This window comes from Varroa destructor, unplaced genomic scaffold (genome assembly GCF_002443255.2).
Source record: "Varroa destructor unplaced genomic scaffold, Vdes_3.0 BEIS01000007.1, whole genome shotgun sequence".
In the NCBI taxonomy this organism is placed as follows: Eukaryota; Metazoa; Arthropoda; class Arachnida; order Mesostigmata; family Varroidae; genus Varroa; species Varroa destructor.
The window spans coordinates 7,549,001-7,554,913 of record NW_019211460.1 but is presented as its reverse complement, the minus strand read 5'-3'; the positions used below and the strand labels follow the sequence as shown (position 1 = coordinate 7,554,913).

The following is a 5,913-nucleotide window of genomic DNA, read 5'->3' as shown; positions in this document are numbered from 1 at the left end:
ATCGAGACTTATAAATCTTGATTCATAGGTAATGAAGGTCGTACTCCGAGGTGAGCAAAATCTGAACGGAATGAAAGGTTAGATAAATACGACAGACTGAGCTAGAACAGCTCGACGTAATTGCTTTCGTATGCCCCTCTTCGATCGTGGCACTTGGCTAAGAGAAAAACCGATTTGATGCGCGGTAGCGATTCTTTTATTCAGGTTGCGGCCACTAGCGGCAGGTTCTTAGAAAGCTAACTTGTTTAACACCATACCCTTAACAATAACTATCTGTGGATTGCAACAAAACAGGTCAAGCGGGTAACAAATATACGGCAACCGCTGCCTAGCCTTCCAACATCAAAAGAAGTAACCTTGACATCGGTCAAATAAATGATCAGTCATTGCTCTATTGTAGCTGCGGCGGCTGTGTTCGAGACGCGTGGTCGTGGCCAGTCGTTCGTAATTTGGCTCTGCTTTACTCCGATTTATTCTGTTCGAGTACTTTGCTATCCCCAACGAAATCGCTTCACATACGAGTCAAGGAGAGGGGTAACTAGGACACAAACGAAATGATCAGCGGTGCGCGCCTGGCCACGTAGTTAGCCAACAAACAAACATCAACAGTTGCCGCCAACTTACGTCGTCGCCTCTGAATCATTCTCCTTCCGACAACTCTAAACAACAAACTCACTTACTTCGCTGTGTTTTCCAGTCTCTATAACAGCCATGGTCGTCGCTGGTGCCGGTCCAAAGCAAAGATTCGACGATGGTGGTCACGCGTAGTCGCGCACCAGTATCAATGCTCCACCACGCAGTCAACGAGCGAACGGCTGCCGCAGACGCCGTCGCGGCCGTAGAAGGCGCACTTACGAAACCGCAACGTCCAACAGGTCGAGCACGCACACATGAAGTGTGACTGGCAGTATCTGCCGGTCTACCTGGCTAGACACTTGATGTGGCTTAACACGCAGGGCCTTTCACCTTGCTAGCTAATAGCGACAATACAAATGGGAAATCGTGAAGGCACAATCAATTCCGCTACTCTTTTCGGCTGCCATCCGGGACAGATTCAAACAACCACAGATTTGATGGGTCAGCAGAAATCGGCGGGGGAACAACGGGCCATCGGGGAACCGACGGCTGATACAGCGGTGAATAAAGATCGTTTAGCACATCGTCACTGTTGTGACCCACTAGCGTCGACGGGGAAGCTGCCGCCGTCGTCGCCGCCGGCACTGAATCAAACACAACAACACAGGACGAGAACAGAAATGGAAGACAAAAGCCGTAATTGGTCCAGTAACAACGGCCAAAAATACGTTTGGCGTCAGTGTTTCATAATAAGAGTGACCTAAAAATGACTTAAGAGCGTATAGCGATAATTAGCGCGTGCGCGCCAAAATTTTATTCTTACACACTCGTGCGCGCACATACACAGGCAGAGAAAAATACAAATCACAGAATTATGGTTTGAAAAAATAATTCGCCCAAACAAGAAACGATTCCTGGAAGTCGCACCCAGTAAACAACTAAACCCACCATATTAACATGATCGAGTATTTGCATAGGCGCGCTGATTGTGTAGGCTCTGCGACGAGTAACCGTTGAATGCAGTGTAAGCGACACCAAACACACACACAGAGAGAGAGAGAGTGAGAGAGAGTGATAGAGAGAGAGATAGAGAGAAAAGAGAAGCAAGAACTAGACAACCTGAAGCAAGAGATTTCTATTTCTGTTATTTGTGTATGTTTATGCCTACGAAGATTTTACCTGATTACGCTTCAGTAGGCTGCCCGTTCCAGACAATTTTGGTGCACAGCGAAGTGGGGGTGCGATTTACACAACGGCTCGGAGAACCATTGAAGGATTCATACGGTAGAACTTTCTGGCAATAGGTGTTCCAAATTACTCTGGGTCGTAATAGCGAAATGCTACTCCTATCGGTGAGCTAACCGGTAAAGGGAGTCGGATGCTCAAGCGGCCACTGGCGTTGGCGTTCCCGCGCCACCCCCGTCGGAAAGGACGACTAAAGACGACACGAAAAGGATTCTGCGTGTGTGTTATGTTATTATTATGATGCCCTCTCTTTCTCTTTAAACAGGGATACATACACAGACAGACCGACAGACAGGCTTACATGAATTGGGCGGCGCACAAGCATCACAAAGGCTCCATTAGAACAAAATATCTTGCCAGTCCATTCGTTAACAAATGAATGAATTTCTGCTAATGTTACAGCTGCTGTCACATTTAAGGTACGGGAAGGCAGGGCGCTCCTGGGGCAGAAGCGATCGCCAACCCAGTTTGTTCTAAAACCTAGGTCTTTAGTGTTTCGAGGCTGCTTCCACCCAGAATGATCCTCAAAGGGTCTGGCCCACATTTAGAGAATCGCTCTATGTAGCCTGGCAGTGTTCAGTAACATCAAGAACGTTGCTTCTTTTTTTAGAAAAAACTAAGCGGGCCGTAATAGAGGTTATATATTTTGGCGGTAGCAGATACTGTTATATGAGTAGGACGATTTGAGTCAATATGTATTTGTACCCAAATGACCATATAGAAAATGTTTGGATTATTTGGAGGAACTTATAACAATTGTAGACGAATAATGTAATAGGGATTAACAAAAATTGTACATGAAAAAAAAAAATAAGAAAACCAAGTAGTTAGAATTATTTCTCTATTTATTCTATTTCAAACATCAAATGTTTGAATGAATTCCATGCTGAGAAGTGCGCCTATGATTCCACTAATACTTCATTTTCGACCATCATCATCGGCACAATCACCACCATCACCAGTGTTACTTCAAATATGAAGCTTTATCGGGACCCACCATTAGTATTATACACAATAAAAGATTTAGTTGATAAAGTAGTATTTAGAGCTTATATAAACAGAACGTTCTTAGAAATGTTTTCTCTTTCAGATAAAATAACCAGTTCGACAAGAACTAATTATGGTTTAAAAAGCTAGCCAAGAATATGTGGGCCTCCATGTTGTACTCACACTAATAGTCGAGCATACTACTAACTACATGCGGAATTGTATTGCAATAACACTTCGATCTTAACGTATCCAGCTGGGCACCACATCACGCAAATTTCGTTTTGTATTTTCCGCCTTTTCAACCCGATTTGCACGTTTACCTTATTATCTAATCTCATTTTATTTAAGAGAAAAATTATAATAAATCATGTCATCTCAGTAATGAAAATGTATACTTTGCCAGCGGTCTGGCTCAGCGCTGTGGGGCAAGCGGATTACCTAGAACGACTTGACAGCAAGTTTTCGAGACAAAATAAAGCCAGAGATTTACAATGAGACAAAGCTGAAGTAATGGTTCTTTACAAAGTTGGAAACCTTTTTAAGGACTGGTTTACTATATCTAATGCCTTGTGGTGAAATGTTTAAAAAAGGTTCGAAATCGTCAAGAAATCGAAAGGTAATACCAGCGACTTCTTGAGGATATCTCGTAGTAATTTCTGTACAATTAAATATCCTAACTATCTTCGATCAGTGTTCTCTAAGCACAAAAGTAGTACTTACGATCAGCCCATACACTTAGGATTCAGATGCGTATACTTCAATGTAACAGAATAATAATGACCTTACAAACAGGTTTGCAAGTCTTCAACCGTATCGATTTGCGTTGGCGCTGCGGGGTTCGGACACGACAACTGAGAACATTGATCAACTTTACCTCGTTTTGTACTTCCTCCTTCGCTTCTCATTCGTAAAACGTAACAGGGCAGTCTCGCAGATCTCTTATTTCTAGTAGTCGAGTATGTCCTGGCGGATATAAAAACAAATGAACGCACTGATTAAAATGAAACTCGGCCGTCTGCACCGTCTCCTAAGGTTTTTTTAATCCGTATGAACCTTACTGGCTTTTCCATAGACGACTGAAATAAATGGACGTCAATTCAGGCTCAATTGCGGCTACTTCTTAATCCGTTGATTAGAATTTAACTTGGCTGCAGCTATCCAGTAGCTGGGACAGTGGAAGGCGTGCATTTTGTGGGCATTACTGCTGTTAGTAAATCCAGGTGAAACTCTCCACTAGCGCGGAAGGTACCTAGAAGTGAGTTCCAATATCTTTAGATGAGATTTACGCGTGAGCCACTTATTAAAGAAGGCTCTGAAATAATGTCCCCTTGATGGTGAGCTGGGGCCGTGTGTGCTTACCAAACTTACAAACACATGGGGTAATGTAGGTTTGACACCGGGTGCAACCACATTTCATTTCACGCCGAAAAAAGACGACTGTCTGATGGCAGTGCGTAATCGTGGTCCCGGCCGTAAAATACTCAGATTGGAAAGGAGCTAATTTTATGCTTTCAAATAATCGCCCATTTGTCAACTGAGGGATCTATAAATACGCTCGGCGATTTTGATCTCTCGCAGAAGACGCGGATCTGTTGCAAGCGCAAATCCTATGCTGCCAGATAATTTACTTTTTTATTTTACATGTCTGCATTGCGTTATATCATTACTCAACGTACATGTATATTAGTACGCATAGCATGAGGTAACCATATTGAGGTGTTCTGCATACGGCCTTACTCCAATGTGGATCGAACCGATTTCAGATTTGACATCGTAACAGACAGCATTTAAGCGCGATACCCGTTCCAAACTAAGTCTCTATCTATGGAACATTAGCCTTATTTCTTAGTCGCTAAAGTTATTTGTTGTGGTGATTTCTACTGAATAAGTATTAACAATATATTTGGCTAACATAATTGCAAAACAACTGGTGGAGAAGTCATCCACGACTAAATAAAACGCGTTCAGAAACGCTAATTTCGGGAGTCATCCGTTGTGTGCCGCACACAAAAAGTTCCATAGATGCATCCGCCACTCTTTTTTTACTTTTGAATCATATGGATACCACTAATCAGCAATGCAAACAGACAAAAATTGATCTGGTCACACAATGGTCTAAGATTACGTTTTACATATCTTATATGTGTTTTTAGGCCTTTGTCTCCTGAAGTGCAACTTCCGTAAATATAATTTGGCGAGTTGGCAGAAATGGTTAGGACTAATATTTGCGAGGATACACAGCTGCAAATGTGGCCTTCGTCTCTAATTAATGCGACCGCAGCCCATCAGCATCGCTATTGTCTAAATATCTCAAATTGATATGTTTGCCACTGGTTTTCATACGTAGGATGGATGAAAACCCTAATATGAATGACCCAAACAGCATTTGTCAAATGCGCGAAGATGAGCTTTTTGCATGCAAAGGAACCTAAGCCCGTCTCAATACGTGATGTCGTCGCTAGTGTTATTTGCATATAATTACTATTAGTTTTGTTAGTAGCTACAACGTTGAGAAGCAACGAAACGTAACTCAAATACACTATTAATATCTCTGTCTTAAAAAAAAAGCTGATGCCAGTATGTATTTTATATTGAATAAGTGTGCTTTACAACTTTCCTCTAAAAAGAATTTCACTTGGACTTTTTGCATCGAAGCTTTCCACTTGCGCAAACACCATAACAAGCCTATTGAGTTTGTTCCTGGTGCTAGTTGACGTTCGTAATCAATAAATCCTTTGATTTCCAACTGCCAATGCTTTTTTTTGCTTTAAAAAATTATATATTGGCATGTATATCAAAGAACTTTTTCCATTCACACCAGTTGCTAACAGACATCTCGGCAATATGGTGCATCGTCTCTGTGATAACCCCGGTAATAACGTGTTTGTCTACCCTGTGACCAGCTGGGATCCATCTGTCCAGCTGTCTCAAGCTATCCCTAATGGCTCATACAGCGAAGGTAGGACCTAAACATAGATATTGTTTGTACTGGCCTGAGTACTGAACCGCCTACCCACCCGCCTGTACTTAAGGGCCGTCAATTCGTCGTAAAGTTAAAGGCTTTTCGATGGCTAGCGTCGCCGTAGCAGACGACTTGTATGA

At 42.5% G+C, this 5,913-nt stretch overlaps 1 protein-coding gene across 6 annotated transcripts in view; it reads right to left on the bottom strand.

The window, feature by feature from the left end:
- Positions 1-1,957, bottom strand: part of Adss (adenylosuccinate synthetase) — a 21,323-nt gene extending 19,366 nt beyond the window's left edge. For 4 of the 6 annotated variants that reach the window (XM_022813250.2, XM_022813251.2, XM_086974341.1 and 1 more), the window contains exon 1: positions 681-1,189. The gene's annotated coding sequence lies outside the window, so the exon portion shown is untranslated. Of the gene's footprint in view, positions 1-680; positions 1,190-1,755 lie in introns of those variants that run through there. The other 2 variants (XM_022813255.2, XM_022813249.2) reach the window with 2 other exon arrangements.
- Between the last annotated feature and the right edge of the window lie 3,956 nt (positions 1,958-5,913).